Raw genomic sequence first — 22339 nt, 5'->3', positions numbered from 1 at the left:
ATTTTGCTGCTTGGTGTTGTTCTAGGACTAGGGCGAGATGCCTTGCCTCCTGAAGCTGAGACATTTCCATAGGTGGCTGGGATGTGTTCTACATGTGAAAGGAAAGAGATTCTCTGGCCGTTGCAGTACTGCTTGCAAAGTTCTTGCCTTAACACTGAGTTGATAGTAATCTGCTACTGTTTCCTACAGTAGAAGTCTTTTCCCAGTTAAATTTATAGAAGAAGCTTGGGAGACTGGTTTTAAGTTAACAACTCCCCCTCATTTGAAAAAAAAAAACAAAACAAAACGCACGCACAACAAAAACTGAAAACAAGCAAAACTACAAACAGCACAGCAGTAACAAAACAAACAAACAAACAAAAAACAACAAAAAAAAAGCCACAGCAAAACAAAGAAAATCAAACTAACTATTCTTTTCGTTTCTGTGCCCATTTTATCACCTGCTTCTGAGGCAGTTAGTAGCTGCTCAGCTTTCACAGGGGAGAAATAAAACGAACAAGAAACAACCAAGCAACCACTACCATGGGGGGGGGTGAACCCGGGAACCCTCAAACCCCTCCTTTTTTAGGTCATATGCCAGGAATAACATCCAGCCTTGAAAGCAGCATGACAACAAGGTCTGAGGGTTTTTTCTTCTTTCCCACTCTCACCCACAGCACTTTGAGGTTTCTTTACTATAATATCCTTTGTAAGGTAATTGCTATACTTTTTTTTTTATTTAACAAAAAACAAAAAAAAAGAATATTGACACAGTGGCTCCTTTTAAAAGGATTACAAGAAGCAAGAAGACTTTCTTTTTGTGCCTGAAAGCACTCTTATTAGCCTGCCTCTCTGCCCACTCAGGGAACGCGAATTAAAGAACATCTACAAGGGTCCATACACTCCTACTGAGACCTGTGTTGTGACCTCCTGCAAAGCAGTTCCCTGTTGAAAAGGAGCCTGATTTCTGCCCTGCAGAAATTGCTCCCCAGAAATAAGCTCATGTTTCTAAAGTCAGCTGCTGAGTTTCCACCTCTGTGTAAGAGGACAACTTGAAACAAATGAATTTCTAGTTTCATTTTTATCCCTACTTTTCTCCCTTTTTCCCTCCCTCCATCTCCCCAGATTTTTGCTGTTATTGCCACATCTAGCTGGAATTTGTGAACAATTTGAAAGTCCACCGTGGTAGGTATTGCTGAAACCAAAAGAAATTATTTGAGAAAAACTGCAGTATTAGAGGCTGATTTGGGCATTTTTCAAGTGGGAACTATTTCTTTGCTGCTGCTTCTTTGTGTCCCCTTCCCTACTGCCCTTCTTTCTTTCTTTCTCTTTTTTTTTTTTTTTTTTTTTTTTTTTTTTTTTTTTTGGCACCTAGATACCTATCACTTTAAAGTAACATACAAACACGGGCAGCAACTCTACTCTGATAGAGCCTCATTAAAGCACTCTTCATGGCACATAATGATTTCAGTGATTGACCTTTTCTTCATTTTCTAGATCTCTGTATATACCAGAGGAGGTCCATCGTCCTTTAACTTTGCCGTATTATTTTTAGACTGCAGCCTAATTCTGCAAATCCTGTAAATTAGTCATGTCTTACTTTTGTGTGCTACCAGTGCATTTTAGCTACCATGTACTACTACTGGAGCAAATTGAAAAGATAATGTGGTGTATTCATTGGGTAGACATATTAGATAGTTGTAAGAATCTATTCTAGTATTTGTTCTTATTTTTTTTTTAATATCTTCCTTTTTATATGTCAGACTGTGTATCAACTACTTTGCTCGTAAAGCAACCACTAAAATCAGCTTGCTCTAGCTCCTCCAGCTTTTCAGGATAAGAGCTGAAGGTTAGTCATCTTTGTGTTCAGCTGTGGAAGTGGTGTGCCTCCCACCTTTTTCTTTCTTTTTTTTTTTTTTTTTTTTTTTTTTAAAGTATCTAAGCTCTGTGAAGGACCTGCTGTTGCTGGATATCGTGCTCCCCTCCTTAAAAGAGGGGAGCTCTGCAACTAATCCTATAGGACCTTGGGTTATTTAACTGACACTAGACTTTTTTCCTTAGGAAAGTTGTGCAGATTGGTAGTTTATTTTTAACTCGAAGCTTGTCATCCTCACCATTCTCAGCACCATTCTGATTGCCCTTGTGCCACTTTGGAAAAAATGCGGGGGCTAATAATTTTAACTTCATGCTTTTTCTGGCCATACCTTCTGTTTGTGAAGGCTTGTGAAAATGAGTTGAGTCTTGATTCTTACTATTGCTGTGGGTCTCCTACTCTTTAAAGGTACTATTTCTGTTCAAGTGTGACAAAATTGGCGGGCTTCTATTGTAATGTGTTTGAAGTAAAATATGAAGCCATTGCATAGGGCTTTTCAGTTTCATACCCTTTTTGTTAGTTCTGCGGTCGCAGCATCAACATTGAGAAGCTCATTTTTGCAGTACTTTCCATGAATTTCCAAGTTATTTCTCATGCAAGTGTTAGCTAGGCCTCTTCTGTTTCCAAGATCTGATAGACAGAAGGTACATATTCTTGTAATGGAGTACTGAACGTGTCCTCAATTTATGTGGGATAGGGGAAAGCTAGCTTGCTTCTTATTTCTGCAATCTCATTGAGTTTTAATAAAGCTGTACCAATTTATCCAGGGTGACATGGCTTCCCTCTGCCACTGCATACTTGCCACATAATATGAGATTTCTCTATTTACATCATATCCAATTACTAATTTCTATATCAGATTTGCATTGAAGTGTGTCAGTATTTATAAATAAGAGTGAGAACATGGAAAATTTACTCAGTCAATAGAAAGGTACAGATAGAGAAAAAAATCTTAATGTTGTCCAGGAAGTGTTTTATATATCTGGAAGCTGATAAAGAAGACAGCAGAAATGGTTAGCGACTGAGTGGGAAATGCCGATGAGTCAGAAGTGTGATACCAAGGAAGAGTACGGATGAGCTTTTAGAGCTAGTTATTTACCTCTTTTCTCTCATTCCCTTGATCCTAAATTGAGGCTTGGTCTTAGTCTGATTTCTCCTGTCATGTGGATTCCTACTTTGGCATTCTCCTTTGAGGGTGATCTAATCCTCTCATGACCTAAACTTTTCCTCTAATCTCTGTCAGTGCTGTGGCTGTCTGAAATTATGGATATCCGTCTTTTAGAAAGCTTCTGATATTAGGATGCAACAAGCCTCTATTCTGAAGGACATCAGCACATGGTGGTATCCCTACAGCATAGACACAGAAGTGCTGACATCCACTTGTGTGGTTCATGGGCCGTGTGGTTCATGGGCCATGTGGCTCCCAGCCAAGTTTGCAGATTCAGCAATCATATTGAAAGGAAGGAAAACATGCAGTTAATGTGGAGGAGTGTGACTGTTGGCAACCAAATAACCTGTTTTGTGCTTCACTTCATAAGCCCAAATTCAACAGAGTGAATTTAGACTTGTGAACCTCATTGAGTTTGTGCTGCCACATCTTTGTCAGAGGGAAGGCCAGTGCAGTTAGCATTAGGGCAACATAAATATTTCCCCTTTATTGCTATGTGAATAATAAGTGGTAGGGTATGCATATTATGAAATAGATCTGCCTATATATTTGTAAACTGTTGTGCAAATGGCTTCGCATTCTACAACTGGGACAAGGAATTAGAGGTGGTCACTGAATTTTTGTTTTTAAGGTTAATGAGGAGAAGCCAGTTGATCAGTAAATTTCAAGTCAAAATGCTAGTTGTACTCATGTCTGTGCTGAGTATATGTTTAATTCTTGACATTTGTAGAGCCTGTACTATGAATGATACTAATAATTGGTTCATTGTGCCACAGAACCTGAAGGGACTGTTAAACCACTACACTTGAGGACAGCTGAGAAAGACAGATCCATTCAGGCAGACGTGTTGCTTTTGAGGATAAGACAGAGCAAAATGAATTTACAGCTAGCAAAAACCTCTCTGTGTTGTATAGAAATTAGTTTATCCTAGAAGTTTTAGGTACATTGGACTGTAAATTATTGCAACAATTCATTTTCATTGGTGATTTTTATGTACCTGTGCAGTTTACTTTTTTTTTTTTTAGTTACTGTGTTTTTTTCTTTGTTTGTTTTACTTTGTTGTTTTGCCCATGTAACATATACATAACTTGGTCTTGTGCTTCTACATCCCAGGGAACCATACATATTTAATGCATCGTATTTGCTGTGAGAGTATTGTTCATTTCAAAATTCAGATACATTTAAGCTTAAACACAGATTTCTACTGTTTTCACAGTGATTGCTGTATTTTAGTAAATTAAATAGCTTTAATGAACAGCAGCTGAGGGAGAACAGAACAGAAACAATTTTCTTGTTCAGTATAAACTCAATAATGTTGAAGACATCTTCCTAGTTTAGCTGAAGACAGCCAATGAGGTTTTTATAGGAATTAGAATATATTGATTTAGTTGCAGGCTCTGTCCAGGCTCTGAGTGTGATTTGATTATTATCTTGAGATGTTTCTTGGATATAAATAAAGCTTGTCATAGCAGTTATGTGTTTGTCCTCTGATGACAAAGACTGTGTTTCTTCTTCAGTACTTGTCACTACTTACTTGGGCCAGAAGGGCAAGGGTACTTGACCATGCTTTATCTTCTGCTCTTTTGCCTAAGGAAAGTCCAAGACTGATGTCATTGCCTCTTTCCACAGGCATCAGGGTTGCTATACCATTTCAGTTGTTGATATTGATGATTTGGAACACCTTGATGAATATAGCTTTTGGAACATCCTTCTGGTCCGTTCAAACCAGTGGGTTTCGGGTATTTTTATGATCATCAGGGAAAGATGCAGCCCACCAGAGGTGATTCAAAGCAGGCAAATCTTACAAACTCAGACCAACTATTTTAAGTAACCTGTCTTCCATCTTAGACTATGTGGCTTACTAAGGTTCAAGTGATATTAGAGTATCCCATCTTTGTGTGGCTGTGGTTTTTTTTTCTTTTTTTTTAAAATAGCCTTATGATGCTGTTCAAATGCCATTCAGATGCATTTGAACTAAATTGCATTTAGTTTTTGGAGTTATGCTGACATTTTGAACTGTAGAATATCCTGAGTTGGAAGGGGCCCATGAGGATCGTAGCATCTAGCTCCTCACTCTGTGTAGGACTGCTCAAAATTAAAACATATGTCTGAGAGTGTTGTCTGAGCACTTTTTGAGCTCTGGCATCTTAGGCCTATGACCACTACCTTCAGGAGCTTGTTCCAGTGCCTGACCATCCTTCCTGCACATGTCTGATATTTACCTGTAAGAGTTCTTGGTTACAGTGCTGTGCGACTGAGAAACTGCTAATACTAGTAACTGTAGCTTTTGGGGATATGTGTAGTCGATGGCCTTCCAGGAGAGGTGAAAACTTTGCCTACAGAACTATATATCACCAAATAATTCAACTTATGATTGTGCCTCGATGTGCAATGTGTGGACTTCTGTGCTATAAAGGTTTGGTTCTCATAGATTCTGTGTATTCCTTAAATGCAAACAATCTGCTAAAACCAGTTGAAACAAGTTCCAGGTATTTGTCTTCTAGAAGCACTGATAAAATTGTATTGTCATCTAGGGATCTCTTAAAATGATTTTATCGCAGGCTAGGAAGACTAATAGTTCCTATGCTGAACTTTCTATGTAATGAACAAACCTTTCCTTAGCAAATGAAAGTTTCACCTTGTTGGCTGTTTTCATTTTCTATTCAATTTATTTCAGCTTCCTACACCAATTCCATTTGCACTCTTTTTTTTTTTTTTTTCCCCTCTGTATGTTGAGCTTCTGGTCTTATTAACAGCTTGCCTTATAAGACACCACAAACATTTCTCTGGATGAAGAGGAATGGGTATCTCATCAGTTCATTGAGGTAATCTTGGCAGGGGAGAAAAAAAAATTCTTTCCTCACAAAAATTTTTGCAAAGTTACCACTCTGGACAAAATTTGTCTTTTAAGTGAAATACAATTGCTTTAGAATATTTGATCTGGAAGTTTTGAAATGGTGTTTACAATGGTCCCTATTTCTGATTCCTGATGACTGGGCTTTGGTCATTTGTCAAATGTAGTAAAGATCTATACAGTAACATGAGAGAGAACAACTTGCATGACAGTCTTGTTAGTCTGTAAATTTGTTTTGTTGGGTTTGTGTTTCTTGAAGAAGCAGACACTGAGGAAACAATATGCGTATTAGTTCATATTTGTTCAGGTATCTGTTCAAAGGTTGCTTATATAGTGAAAAAAGCCTCAAGAGTTTGCTTTTTTTTTATTTACTTCAGGATAAGGGGAACATAATATGAAAAAAAAATCACTTCTGTTTTCTTAACGTAAATTTCTCTAATTTGAAATTACAGCATGACTTTCTACTTTGCCTGCAAATGTGAGAAAGGGGAAGTTCATTCTTACCATCCTCTAGCATTTCCTTTTCGGTGATTGTTCACTGATAAAAGAAGCTTAAAATGCCATATATTAAGCAATAATATGTTTTATGGGAGGTTTTTTGAATTGATGAAGGATTGAAAAGAAAAGAAGTATTGTTGCATATTTGTGAAGTACTTCTAGGAGATAGGAAAGTAAAGAAAAACGGGGGGACTTCATGTGGGGAAAAAAGGCGAGAGATACAGTTGTCTTAGAATTTGGTCCTAACTGAATTATTGTGAGCATGACTAGCCCTGAACTGTTACAAGGATATAGAACACTTTAAAGACTAAAAGACATGCTCTTTGTGCCAGACACCAAAGTAAGCTGTTTATAGTTAGAGGCCAAGGGAAAATGCCACTTTCTGGCTCTTGCAAAATTTAGTTACATTTGGTTAGTATTTTGTATTAGAAGAGCCTAAAGTGTTTCAAATTAAGGTAGTTTGGGTTTTTGGATAGGAGCTCTCTAATAAACATAATCAAGAAAATTTATTCATTGGGGTAAGTTGCATAATATCTGGGTTTGCTAATGTTCTTTGTTCCCTGTCTCACCAAACCAATGTGTGAATAATCTACAGTTATTTTTAACTTCATAGTTGTCTTCTTCTCTGCCACATACATGTTGAAGCATTATTTTGACTTCTGAAAAGACTTAAGTAGCTGGAAACTCTGGGGAGTTCGGAGTGACCAGGAAGGCATCCATGGTGAAAATAGGGCACTGAAGGAAGAATGGGGAGTCCAGCACCCCTTTCTGTTTGCTCACATACGTCTGTGGTCTGTGAGAGCAGAACTGGGAGAATGTTACAGAGAATATGTTTTTGAAAACTAAATTTTGTACTGGGGTAAAGGCTCAATGAGGTGTCCTTGGTGGTCTAAGTCGGGGAGCTCCTTGGTTGTGCAGTGGGTCTGCAGCATGTGTGTTGGCAGAGCCTTTCCACAGTTTAGTGGCAGGTCTGACACCCATTTCCCTTCTGTGGGACTTTCCACACAGGACTGTTGTGACTCTACTTACAGATGTTGTCTTGTCACCTAATTTCTGTAGATTACTGCACATTGAGCCATTACATATGTGTCCCTACCTGTAGAAGCCCTTTGCAGCCTTGTATAGCTACGTGAGGAACCATACGACTTTAGGTTCCTTGATTTACCCTAAAATTCCTTTTTGATTGCGCCTACTGGTCTAGGTGGCCTGTTTCTGGATTAATCTGGTGAATAATGTGCAAAAATCTGCAAATGAAATGTAACACAGGAATTACTTTCTGGGTTGGGACCTGAAAGGTATTTTAACATTGAATCAAGACATCAGCTAAAGACTTAAGGTATTGGCTGAAACCTAGTGGGATCTCTCAACAGTGATAGCTATTTTCCACCTGCGTATTTACCAAAGAGTTGCACTGTGCCAGTTTCCACATTTTTTCCCTCTTTGAAATGTGCCATAATGTTTCACGTTAGATGTGATCGTATCTGTTCTGTCACCATTTGTACGTGTACCGTCAGTGATCTCTGCACTGTCGCTGTAAAGGAAGCCAGGGGATTTCCTCCTTCCAGAGAAGGAAGGGAGAATGATTTTTCATTGCTTTGATGAGTCTTCACATTCATTTCCCAGGCGCGTGCCTAAAAGTGGAATCTCTTGTCCTAAGTGATGGTTTTAACTCAGTGTTTGGCACCTTGCTTAGTTTACTACGTATGCTCTTTTGAGTACTGTTGCCAGCCAGGAAGCTAGAATGCTCTAAAAGAAATGAAAAAAAATGTGTTAGCAGGTTCCATCTGAGCATCACTAAGCACTTTTTCACTGTAAGGATGACTGATCAGTGGCACAGGCTTTCTGGAGAGGTTGTGGAGTCTTCTTCCGTGGAGATATTCAAGGTCACTCAAAAGTGGTCCTAGGTGCTGCCTTCTCTGGGTGGCCCTGCTTGAGCAGATCAGGTGACTTCCAGAGGTTTCAGCCTTAAACTTTCTGTGATTCTGTTGCTTTGATTCCCTCACCCAAATTCAACCAGCCCTCCTTGGCTTGGTCAGAATGGGGAGATAGGGCAAGGAGTACACTTCCTGCATTTTCTGAGTCTGATTTTGTCAAGAAGGAGGCAGATATTCTTTATTCACTGAATGATAAATTCTTGATGTTAAACACAGTTACACATGTAATTAAGGAGTGTAACATACACTGAATTCAAACTTTTTGGTTTATTTTCGCATTGTCCTCTGAGAGCTGACTTTCTATGTTGTTTAAGTAGCAAAGGAGATCTCTGGCAAATTTTAAAATGCTAGCTTTGATATGAGAAAACTAGACACAATGATTCAGGACAGAAACATTTCAGGGTTTAATGTGTGTATTAGAGTGCTTGGCCTACCTTGCCCATCTGACATATCTAACATTTGTTGCTAAAAGTAAATGTGAAAGCAATTGCATATAAAGCCTAGCTGGGAATACAGGTGCAGAAGATAAGGTGGGATGCCAGAGGTTTCTGTAAGATGTCCATAGAAATAAAATGACCTTAATATGCAGTACTGTATACAGTGTATGTATATAGAAGTCATACAAACTCTGAATGTACATGTAGACACATTCAGGGTTTATTACAGTTATATTTGCACTGCCTACCAAGTGATGGCTCTGTAATCCTTCTCTTTCTGTGTCTCTTAAGTTTCACATAGTAAATTCACAAAATGCTATAGAAGTGGATGCTAAAAATACAAAGGTATCTGGTGGAATTTTGGGAGCATGCCATAAAGCATTCTCTGAATAGTGACACGGGGGAATAAGTTAACTTACAGTCTTTAATGTACGGTTTATTTGAGAGGATCAAAAGCATTTAAAACGGGGGGTCAAAAGGAGTGGGGAGAAGTAGGTTGACTTCCCAGCAACTCCAGCCTACTGGTCCCAGTAGTAATCGGTGCAGTCCTCAATGCAGACTGTGTAAACATTAGGATCTTTTTGTATTATTAGTGTTCTAGCATCACTTCTGGAAAAGCCATACATGTAGCCTGTGTAGCACTGGTAAAATATGTAAAATGATTTCAGATGGAGCCTGTGAGCTGGAGAAACTGTTCTGATAAGAAACTGTGAATGTGTGGAAAACTAACTAAAATGCTTGTAATAAATTAAAATCTAGTGATAGATTTGTGCAGTGCAGCTGTTTTTTTTTTGTTTGTTTGTTTGTTTGTTTTTTTACACAGAAACTTGAAGTATGGAGTAACAAAAATCCCCTGTACTTTAATCATAATAATCAGGACCACAGTATGTTTTTAAAGTGATCTATGTCCTTATAGCTTCCGGAGTGTAAACGATTTTTTTTTCTTATGGAATATGTGAAGTGTTCTTGTTCGCTTAAGCAGTGCAGTGTCCTAGGACTCTTGTTCTCATGTTAGTTCATTCATTGAAAAAACAAACACAAAATAGTGAATGGGTTGTTGTAGAGCCATCCCTATCCTTTGTCCTGGTTCAAAGAACTGACAACAGACGTTCTATTCATGTTTTTTGAGGGGGAGAATGTTGATTGCTTGGCTTCTTTACTACTCCCATCCCCCCAAACTTTGTCCCCTTCCCTCAGATGGTGTTAGAGGTATATTTTTCTCTTCTAATTTAACACTTAGAATGTCTAATGTTAGGCCTCAGATTTGGAGGTAGCTGCAGTGAATTTCAAGAAACTGTATAAGATGACAATCTGATCTACAAGTCTATTCTTGGGTTTCTCAGATTCAGCCAATTGAATTAGGGGACCTGTCTATGATTGTATTGATCATTTTCTTTGCAAGACAAGTCATTAAGTAGTGACTTGAGTCAAGAAAGGGAGATTTGACGTTCTGTCTGGTGGTCCTGCACTAAGCAGCCTTGTCATAAAACAGCTTGTATGATGGTGTCCAGAAAGGCCTGCAGGAGCTCAGGCTGCCAGTTCATGTCAGTGCCCTCATCATGGAAGAGGGCTTTCTACTGGTCAGGTGGGCTAATGCCACAGCATCAGGTCATGCAGAGAGTGATTTCTTTTGCATCTTCCTGGTACTGCATTCTTCCTCTATAATCCCTGTACCTGCCCTCACAGTTGACTTGCTCCAATGAGAGCTACCTAGGGCAGAATGTACCACATGGACTTAGGTCCCTCAGGAAGACCAGCAGTGAGTAGGGTGAGTGCCCTGATTGACCAAAAGGGAGCTGCAGGGTGTGAAAAAGGGGAGATATTGACAGCACTGACTTAGCTTCACCCACAACTTCTCTGTGTCTGCAGCTGCTTTTGGTGAAGTGGACTTTGGGTCCACAAGTAGTACGATGATGGCTGCTCAGTAGCACAGCTTCTGCGATAGAAATAGAGAATGTCTTATCTTGCTGTGCCTCTAGACAATCAGTGATACTTCTGAAGGGACAGAGGTTTTAAAACTCTAGAAAGCTGCTTTGTCATGGTCTGTTCCCCTTTAGGGGTACAGCCTTACTGATTCCTGGAGGGAATAGTGCACTAACCTTAGCAGCTGGGGTGGCTTTAATGAGTTGAACACAGCTCTGGGGCTTTATAATGAGAAATATAATCTTGTCTGTCAATAAGAAAAAAAAAGTGTATTTTTTCATGTAGGCTTAATTCTGTACATACGTAGATTTTAGTACTTCTTTACTAATAAGAATTCCCGAAATAATTAACAAGGTCTTTTAGGGGGCCACTGGTTTACTCTACTGGTTCTAAATCCATTTTTATGTTAGGAAGTATGTCAAATTTTTCTTCAATTGGGTTTCATGTCTGTACCTATAGAGCTGATTCAGTAGAGGAGAAGCTGGAGCCTGAATTTACAGAGAATGTCTCAAAGCGATAAGTTAATTGCAGTAGGTACACTTTGATAGAAGAAAAAGGGTAGATAGGTTTAATCAGTGCATTTCAAGAGCAGCGCTACAATGGCTGCCTCTAGAACTAGCAGCTTCATTCTTTCAGATCCCAATCCCATTTCCCTATTGATTATGCTGTGGCCTGGTACACAAGGAGCCTTGTATTAGACTGAAGTCATGATCATATCTTTAATCTTTTATAAAGGTTGGAAGTCCATTCTCCTCCCTGCTGGTTAGCGAGCTTTTCAGTTGACACTGTAACCTGATGAACATTGTATGTTGGTTTGAGGCTGGGTAGTGTTACTGGGCTCTACTGGAAGCTTTTTCTTTCCCCTTCCTCCCCCTTTTTTTTTTTTCTTCCTTATGCGTGTCTCACTTGGGGACTATTTGGAAAAAAGATTTGTAATCTTAGCCTTCATCAGACCACACAAGTCAAGAGGCTGATCCCCTCTTGGGCTTGTCAGCAGTCAGCTTATTCAGTACTGAATGTGAGCTGTGATGGGAGCGGGAGAGCCGTGTTTTTAGCCCACACTTGTAGATCAGTGTCATGGGGGGCCAGCAAAACCGTGCTGTTAAGCAGCGAGGGCTCATTATGTAACTGTCCCCTGTGGTCCCACAGCAAGGGCTTGAGGCTTCTGTTCTCAGTGAATGCCTGCAAGGAAGGAAGGGGAATGCTTGGCCTCTTTTGGCTCTGAATGCTTTCATTGAGACCCTGATGAGAACACTTTCCAGCTGAGCCCATTGCATCCTTCACCCTTGGAATGTCTTGGGATTATGTGAGGGTGCAGAGAATGAAATACAGGCTCTGGAGGGTGTGACAGCCTGGGTCTGCTCAATGTGGGTCCTTTTGAACAAATGTAATAGTCCTGAATTGATGCCATGTCTATCTTCTGAGTTAAAGTTGTTGGTTTTTTAAATTGGTAACAACAACAGAGATTATTAACTACTCCAGTGCTCCCTTATTGTCACTTGTCTGGCTGTGAAGATATATACTGAAGCAGAACATTTACCAGCCTGGAGAAGTGCTGTAGTAGATGTTAGTGTTGTAGACTCCTTGCTGTAAGTCAGAAGCAGCAGTGTTCCCAGAGGACTCATTGAGGCCCACAGAATTTTACTGCACCCTATGCTGTGTAGTAATGGCATGGATAGGGTTCAGAATAGTTACAGGAATACATCTTTGAGAAAGCTGTTTATAAAAGTTCCATCCTCTAACCCATAGAGCTGCCAATTGCTAGTAACTTAAGGGACATAACCTTTATGGAGGTGTATAGAAGTTGGATGGGGCCCTGGATAGCCTGGGCTAGCATTAGATATGAGATTGGCCCTGTCTGTGGCGGGGGGGGGGGGTTGAAGTTTGTTGAGATCCCTTGAAATCCAAGCCATTCTACAATTATATGATTTTTATATGATTTATCTGTGGAAGGTGGTCAGGTGAGTTACCAATAGCTAACGAAGGTTTCATGATTCATATGCTGCCCTCTTGTCCTTGGCAGCTCTGTCCACATGGTTGCTTTTTCAGTCAGGCTTCAGATCCACAAAGGTACCCGTGGCATGAGCTGCCTGATAGCCAAGTGACCTATCTGAAACCATGCCAGTACCTTCTTGTGTGGGGACAGCTGGATGCTTGGCTCAGTGCTGGTGTGGTAGGTGCCTTCTGGATCACTCTGGGAGGAAGCAGCCACAGGCAGGTCCTTAGGCATCTTTAAAAGCCACAGTGAGTGGCATTGGAGCTCTTCTCACATACAGCTACACTCAGCAGCCCAACAGATTCCATCCTGACCACAACTTCTTGTCTGCTCCGTGAATTTTCCTGCACTCATTAGCCCCTCAGCATGTCTCTGTCACCTACCGTTGGCACAAACTGTCAAATCCTGTGCAACCCCTTCTCCCAGCTCCACTGTAGCAGATGCAGTCTGGTGAATTAGAACTGAAGCATATGCCAAAGCATACAAATTAGTTTGCGTAGAGAGTTACACATGCATACGCACACAACTTAATGAAATTTAGCAGGCATGTTTGCAGCAGACTTCAGAGAAAAAGACTGTGTTGAGGACTTGTCATAACACTCGTTCTACCACTTAAGCTATGCTGACATATTTAAAATAGTATAACTGCCCATGGTTGGAGAACAGAGCTTTGCCTGATGCTAAGATGTCCCATTCTCGTATCGTATATGAAACAGTCATGACAGTGTAGTTTTTTTCAATTGAGAGAGTTGGCAGATTCTTACTACTTCTTTTTTTTCATGTTGTTGGTTTTTCTTCTCTTTCCCCTTTGTGTACCCCAAATATATGTACTGTGCTAACAAAACAGAAGCTGATCTTGCAACCAAAGTGGAAATCTGCAACTTTTCTCCAGAAATTATTCCCAGCTGAAAAGCTGAGCTGTGCTTTTACTTCCTGCCCTGTATACTAAGTGAAATAAATGTCCTTTCAGGATTGCTGCAATTCCCTAGGGTTACTGTGCATGGAGCACCCTTTAAGATAGATTTTAACGTTTGTATGGTGTTTTTTCTTGTTTTTAGTTTGTTTTCATGTGTTTGTAATGTTTTTATACAGTTATAAATACACCTGAAATACTTTACATGAGAAATGTGTACTATATAGGAGTCTCTTGCATCTCATTGGAACCATTGGAAGTGATAAAATCCTAGAGAAGTATATTTACATGCTGAATTTCACTTCTAAAGAAAAACATCTTCGATATGTTACATCTCATTTAAGAGGTTCCAGGGATCACAGGCAATAATTACAAGTTACTCCATGCTCACAGAAAGAATTAAGCAAAAATTAGGTTAGATAACTTGATAATTAGATCATTAACAAGCTGTTAATATAATTGTGTTAATGGAAACAGCTATAAATACAAAGCTATATCTGGTTACTCTCTGGTATTATATCAAAGATGGGAAGCTTTCATGTGCAAATATAATATAAAATTTCAAAGTCTTGCACTGGGATTCTTCTTTGCTCATTTCACATTACTAATGAAAACAAAGCCAAATACCAGTAATAATAGTAAATACACATCCAGTGCATTGGTATGGAATTGATTAGCCTGAATGTGGGATTAGTAAAGCACAGGGTGAAACAGGTTGGCAGACTCAAAGCGGCAAGGGCAGAAGGTGTTTGCTTGGTCTCGGGCTTCTGTACCTCTAATAGCCCTAGGTAGCCTGGGGCAGGACTGCAAGAGGGTGTACAAGCCAGAGGGGAGAACGTAGATATTGTTTTGCTTGAAGGAAAGAAGTAGGATGGTGGTGTGCTCTTCTCTGAAAAGATTTCCAAGATGCTGTCGCTGAAATGTAGTTTGATGTTGGATACAATGGGAGTCTGAAAAATCCCAAGGCGGGACCAAGCAGGGCAGTCCTTTTATGGGTGGATAGCTCGAAGTGAGAAGGAGGTTGAAAATGGTAACTGGCCAAATACTGTGGGGGGGAAAAAATTTAACAGATGGAAGTGGGGACAGTGAGAGCTGGCATGGCTAGACAGCAGGGGATACTAGCTGCCCATGGGGATAGTTGCTGTCAACACCTGGTATGTGGCTACTATGTAAAGCAGAAGCCTGCTGCAGGCCTGGTATGTGTCAAGGAGGATGTTTTGAACAGGTGCTGTCAAACCTCAGAGCTGATTGTGGGATGCTCTTATGCAACTTCTTTCCAACTGAAATGCAGTATGAAACCTTTTGGGAAAGCAGAGTAGGGTACAACACCCTAACAGATGTGGTCTTCCTTCTAAGTCCGCAATTCTGGACCTTTGCTGACCCTGTCAGTTAGCCCTTCAAATTGTACTAGAAAACAGCTGGAAAAAAAAAAAAAAAGCATTTCTTTGTTTTTTCCCTCCCCTCTTTCTCACCATCAGCTTCAAGTAGGTATCATATCTTCTTAAATTGTATAATGATCTTGGGACCGTTCTCCACAGTCTTACCTAGCCCTCTAGCTTTCACACTGCCTGCTTGCTTGATCTTGGGTCTAGTCATGTGAAGGAAATAGCTGTTAAGGAAGGCATGTCACACCTCTGCGGTTGCTGAGATTTATGTTCTTTAGTTCAGTTGGGATAAAAAAAAAAAAGCTGTTGGAAATCCCCAGTCAGGACTCGTATGAGATATGACTGCTGCTGAGTGATAAGAACAGATTTGTGTGCAGCTTAGAATGCTCCATGTATGCAATGATTTGAAAAACATTTCAGAAGGGAGACTTGTTCCTCTTTCCAAATTATGTTTTTAATGTTATCTATCAAATGCAAACTGAAAACAGTGGAGAAGAAGATATATTTCAAATTTTCATGCATCTCTGACAGTGAGCTTGTGTGGGAGAAACTTCATTATTGCTATGAAGTGACTCTTTTCTTTGTAATGCACTTTCCCAGAGGTTAGGAAGAAAATTAATCTCTTCCTAGATGGCACAGAGATGAACTCCATCTGATTTGAATAAAATTGGCAGGCTTTTACTTGGAATTTTGCAAAGATTAAGATTACTTGAGTTGTCTGGTGTTTTTATATTCAAGGACACAAAAGAAAGCTAAATTAAAGTATGAATTTCAAATGGCTTTGTTAAACTGCAGCAAAACTCTGCGTATAGAAAAACCTCAGATTTTATCTGACCTTAGTAGGAGTTGCAATAAGGCTTGTGATGAGCTGATTCCGATTGTTTCTTACCTTTGGCCTTCCCAACTCCTCACCAGCCAAGCTGTGAAGGATAGAAATTTGATAACAGCATAAAAGAAACTATGAAAATGATTCTGAGTAAGGAGAAAGTGATCCTTGCTTGAGGAGAGCATATCCAAAATGAACAAAGAGTAGCTCAGCTTGGAATCTCTGCATGAAATGCAGTTAAGTGCAGGTTAAAAAAAAAAAAAATATTCACTCAGCTTTCAGAAACAAAACCAAGTGGTGAAAAGGCTATCAGGCATGCAAAGGTGAATCTCTATACCCATTATAAAAATTATCAATATCCTCTATCAGTCTATTGCTTTTTTTCTTCAAAACAATGATTTCAGTTAATTTGCCTTCAGTTTGAAGATATTGTTTTCTTCTTAGTGTGGAGAGAAAAGTACATAAAAGAGCATGCAGGGATAGTTTTAAAAAAAAAAAAAACATGATACGAAGGTAAGCAGAATAGGACAAATCTTGTGATTTTCTGATGAATGTCAATTATGCATGTGCTGAATCTGAAAAAAAGATACGATAAAACTATATGCTGAATTGATATGATAAAACTATATGCTTCTGAAAATGAGAAAGCTTTGAAATAAAATAATTCTGCCAATTATTGTTTGCTTAAAATAAAAAGGATATGATTGTTATGTTTGAATAGCATTTACAAGAGATTTCAGCTTGCTGCAAATCCGTTTATAAATCAGGAATAGAGTAAGCACATAGGTGTCGTGAACACTGTCCTGACCGCCACGCTTGTGATGTTTAGTTAGCATTCTTCAGGTACAAGAGTTATTTCAGAAATCACTGGTTACAGTGTCAATAGCTGCTCAGTACTGGAGTTCATCAAAGAACTGTAAAGCTCTTGTCACAGGAAAAACAAGCTAAGTTTTGAAAATATGGAGATGTTTTATAAGAGCAATTGTTGCCGTAGCCTGGTTGGAGGTTCATGCAATCTGTTTGATGATCATCAAATCTTGAAATAATGGGAAAGTTTGAAAAGGCCAAAATAAAACGGAGATTATTACAGTATTTTAAAGATCTGACTCATATAGGTCAGTCATGTTTCATGATTGACCCAGATGGGTTTGAAAGGGTGGGGTATGGGATAACATAAAGGCAGTGTCTTTGTGAATGGAACTCTGATGGTTTTTTGGGGGAAGAAGAGAAAAGAAAGTATGTTTACATTTGCTATTTTGGTGATGAAAGACTCTAAATATCTACTTGATAATGCTAATAGTTCCTAAGTTTTTAAGAGCGTCTGAATAATCTAATTCTAATAATAATTGATCAAATTTGTAGCCAGCCCCTAGTTCAGTGAAGAGGCAACAATAGCAAGTGAGTTCTGTGAGGTGGCTGGAAACTTGAGCAAAAATGCATCCGTGATGCATTTAGTTTTGATGAATGATGGAAGACTACCTGTGGCAATGATGCAGGAAAGTATTAGGTCAAGGTGGATAATCAATTGAATGCAAGCTCAGAGTGTGCTCTGGTGGTTAAGAAAGCAAATGCAATCCTTCAGCATTCAGACTAGAAAGTACTAGATAGGAAGAAGAAAATGGAGCTACTGTTTTTTATGCTACAACTGGAGAGGTTAGTGCTATTTTTGTTTGTTTCTCTTCTTTGTGCATAAAGAAGCAGCTGAAAAATTCTGCCCCTACAGCAAGGGCTGAGTTTGTCTACCACGTACCTGTAGAAGTGTCTCTGCATGACACCTTTTGCATAGGCCACAGATTCAGCTTGGTCTGCAGAGCTCCAGGCATCTGTATAGCAGAGCTGATTGGGAAGGCTTGGATCTGCACCACTGAGCGTATATTTAGATTTTCCTGCTGCTATTCCATTTCTTCTTCCCAACCCAATTAAAAATCTGGCTGCTGTCTCTCTATCGAACGTTAATACAAACACCTGTGAACCAGATGTGTACAGCTGTAAGACTGTCAGTGCTGATCCATCATCAGAGCTACTAGCTGATTCATTGGGCAGTTAGAAAACAATTTGTTTTTCCTTTTTTTCTGTCGCTCCTGCCCATTTTTAATCCTCCTGTTTTCTTAGTGTTTACTCTCTACTGCTTCCTGCTGCAGCAAGTTTGTGGGATGAGTCTTGCTCAGACTTTATCTGTCTTTCAGATAATAAAACAAAGAACCTAAACCATAAGAGTACTTCTTTTTTTTTTCTGGCTGCTGAGTGACTGGTTTGTACTGACTAATGATAAATTAAAGTCAGTATTCCATGCTAGCTCATGAAAAACTCCTTGAAAAGCAGTACTGTGAGAGTTACACCAGGCAGGATTATAATTTTCTTCCGTCACCTCTATGAAAAAAATTATACTGTGGGATGCAAAAATGTTGTAGAGAGACTTGTTGTAGAATGGGAAGCAGTCTTGTGGCTTTTGTGAAGGTGAATGCTCGAATCAGCAGGAAAAAGCAGTTCCTCAAACTTGAGGGACACAAACGGTAATAGCTACAGAGGCAGGATATAGTAACACTGGAGGTTTTACTGCAGCTCTCTTTGCAAGGCTTTTTGAAAACAGGCTGATGTAAAAGGTCTGTCTTATTCTCTTACACTTTCCTTATGAACTTTGTGTCCTTCTGATCTACTTACAACTCTTCAGTACAGTAACAATGCTTACAGGGGGATTTTTCTGCTGGAGAAAGGAGATTGTTTCAGAAGGACAAGAGGGAAATGGTCTCCCTTGCTAGCAAATTATCTGAGAGAGTTTCATTTGCTCAGCTGACATGGTGGTAACGCGTAGTTCATGTGAATATGACAGATTATGGGAGTAAGGTAAATCTCTTATAATAGAGGGGATAAGGCAGTGGTCTCGCACAGAGAAGGTGTCAGTTGCTATGTATGAAGCAAAAGAGAAAGGGAGGCCATCTCACTGTCCTGTTAGCCTTGCTTATGCAGAACTTGTGCTTTTACTTAGCAAAGCACTGCTTGTGCTAGCAGAGTTCCTGCCTCCTTAGATAATTCAGATTATTCAGTCTTAGCAAAACCAACTGACTTTTATCTGAAGGCAGTACTACTTCATCAGTGGTATGGTACTACTAATTTATAGTCAGTATTTACCATGTCATGCTTACTTGAGGAAAAGTCCTACTGACTTCAGCTTATTTGAACAAAGATTTTCTTTAAAGAAGTGGTGCTGTTGTAAATGTGAAGATTTTTTTCAACTGTTATTGTTGTGGGATGCTGAAAGCAGCAAATCTGAAATGTAGACTGGACAATGAGAGGATACGCTTAAATTAGGGTGTAGATCATTTGGAAAACAGTGCAAATGCCTCTGGAAAGTAAATTTGTACGTATAGTCTTTTTATTAGATTGGAATGTTTATTCTCAAGAGACCAGAAGATGACTCATAAGGTTCCTTTCCACCCAGCAACCCAGTCTGTCCAGATCTCACTGAATGGCAGCACAGCCTTCTGGTGTGTCTGGAAACACACCTCTTCTAGGGTAGAAGTTTGTTGCTTTTCCCCTGCTTCTCCCCTTACCTTGTGAGGTGTGTTATATACCAGCAGTCATTGATACCTGTACTCTCTCAGGAGCAAAAGAAATCCATGAATTTTCTGTGAGCATCTCCAAGCAAAAGCTGACCTGTGTTATGTAGCTAGTGTTGGCTGCTTTTTTTCCCCTGGGGAGCCGTGAATAATAGTGGTGCTAAAAATTAAAATTTGGTAGGAAGGTCTTGAGATTTGTTGTAGAGTTGAGTTTTCTCTGAAGTAATAACAAAATTACAATGGATAACTCGTGTACCCTATATTTGAATCAAATACTCTTTTAAGATTTAGCACGAAACTGCATATCCTATATTACTTTGGCTTACTTTGTGAAACAGGTAGTTTGCATAGGAAGTTTTTACTTATTAATCTCTTCTCATCTAGGTTCCATGTGTGTAGGTCACTACGTAAGTAAATGCCTTTTGTTTCTGATTCTGATATTTTGTTTCTGATCTGCTTTCTTAGTGATAAATTTACAGTGTCGTGGAAATTGTACAGCAAAGTACAACTTTGTACAATTGTAGCTGTCCGTTCTCTGTGAGATCAGGACTGAATTTACCATGGTACAGCTGTGTACTTCAATGTTTTTTAATTAGTGCCTGCTCACTAGGTACACTTTTACTGGGCAAATCAAGAATTCCTCAGCATCCCTGTTTGTGACCAGTTTCTAAAGAGCAAAACTTCCTTCCCTCTTCTGTATTTCCAGTGTTGCTTTTTAGTTTAGGACTAAATATGGGGGATTATTAATAACTGGTCAGAGTGGAAAAGATGAACCAAACTTAGCTGGCGTTTGAATTTATGTAAGCTTGAAAACTTAAAGTTTGTGAGAATGCTCCTTGCAACCAAATACAGTGCGTGCTCAGTTTAGTTCGTTGCTTGCCTTGTGCATTTGTGCTGCAGTCCGTGTTGTTACTGATCTCCTGAAACTTTCAGACCTCTTACATGATTTCATCTGTTTATTCTAGGAATGGGAGTTTATAGTAATGCTGTTTATACTAAAGATGGGTGAACCATTATAGCAAGTGGAGAGATCATCGTGAACCTTTGCCCTGAACTCAAATCAAACTTTGTGACTTTAAAGTCCTGTTTCAGTGTTCAGTGTCATTGTACTTCATTCTGTCAGGACTTGAAACAAGTGCCAAAATATAAATGGTATTTCCAGTGTCAGCCTCAGATTTCACAAGCAAATCTACTGTCATGAGAGAGTTTATGGAGTTTCAGACCTCACAAGCTTCGGTAGTGAGCTTTCTAACTCCTGCTGCTTAGTGCAGCTTGCCCAATAGGGTTTGCCCATCACTATGTCATATGTGCCTATGGAACAAGATGCTATTTTTTTGAAATAATAAGCATTCTTTTGGGGAAACGTGTGCAAATGATTGCTTATGGATGAAATACTAGAACATAAATGTCATGTAGCTACATTTTCCTGCTTTCACACAAGGACCATCTTGACTTGACCTTTCTCTCATACATGTTGCAAATCTGTTACCTAATTCTTCTATGAAATTATGCTGGAGCTGTCTAGGTGCAGAATAACAAAGTAAACTGTCTTTTGGACTCTATATTTTACAAAATATGACTAGTATGTTTCTGGAACCTAGGCTTCTCCAAATTTATTTGCTGTTGAGGAGGTTTCATGGTTTTACATTCCATTCTTGGAACCAGTTTTGAGCAATCCATCTAGTAGAGTCTGATTAGTAGAGCCAATTGTAGGAATAATCAATTCAGGTGGTGTCTGTTTTCCTCCTTTCTATTCCCAAGGAGGAACTGTATTCCTTCCTCTCTCTCTGTTTATTGTTGTATCAAAGAATGATCTGATGTTTGTTTTAACAATGAGATGACGCTGAATTCACTGCTGTCCAGCACTCCTTAGAACTGGTGTGCTACTTGAATATTTATATCATACTGACATTTGCTTACTTTAGAGAAAGCTTTATTTCCTTGGAATATTTATCATAGTATCTAGGAATTTCCATGTTAAACTGCTGCTGGATCTGAATGTTGTATATAATTACCTAGGTTCAAGGCCAGTTGCCTAAGGGAAGTCGATTTTCAAAGAACAGAACCAGCTCTGTGGCATTAGCTAGCTGAAGTAAGAGCTGGCAAAGATTTTTCTTGGACTGACATTGAGCAGCCTGGAAACAAAGATTTATACCTCACTTCATGTGTATGGATAGCTTTGTCTGATGTATTAGGGGAAAATTAGAGAAGCCTCTCCCTGCATACCTGGCACCATCGGTGGCGATGATGTGATATCTGATGTGATCTGTTGACCTAGTTATGGACTTGAATAGAAAATGAATTTGACATCTCTTCCTTCCTGCTTTTTCCCTCCTGATCTCCATCAGTCTTTTTTTTCTGATGGTTAAGGGCGGGTAGGTTGGTGCAGAATTCAGTTCTGCCTTTCTGATACACTGTGATGCTCTGACCCCCTTTGTACATGGAACAGTAACATCCACTTTGAGACCTGATCAGATCTCAGCCTCCTGTTGTTTCCCATCAGCTTATATGACTCTCTTGGGCTTCTGGGGCTAAAACTGCTCTTTTGCTGCTGTGCATAAAGAGGCGCCATGATTTATGAATCAATTAATCACTGCATGCTGAGGGGTTGTTCACGGTAGTTAAACAGTGAAAATAAGATGCTTGAGTATATAATAAGATGGATCATAATGAATATGGCCCTCTACTGCTGAATTCTCTTCCTCTACTTATCCCAATACTGCTAAACTATCGGTATATGAAATCTGTTTGTCTTTGATGGCAATGAGTTCATCAATTTCTTGAAAAAAGTGGTCTTCATTTCATGATTTTTTTTTTTTTTTGAATCTTCTGGTTTGATTTCAGTTTACTGCCAAATCTGATAAAGCTTCAAAGCAGAAAAAGAAAAATAGGCTCTCATACTACTGCCTGTAAATCTCTTTCACGGTTATAATAAAGTCTACCTTTGTGTCTCCAAAACTTAAGGAGGGGAAGCCTGGCCTGTAAACGCACTTAAT

The sequence above is a fragment of the Tetrao urogallus genome (genome assembly GCF_951394365.1).
Source record: "Tetrao urogallus genome assembly, chromosome: 2".
Classification (NCBI taxonomy): domain Eukaryota; kingdom Metazoa; phylum Chordata; class Aves; order Galliformes; family Phasianidae; genus Tetrao; species Tetrao urogallus.
Note: the sequence above shows the minus strand (reverse complement) of the source record.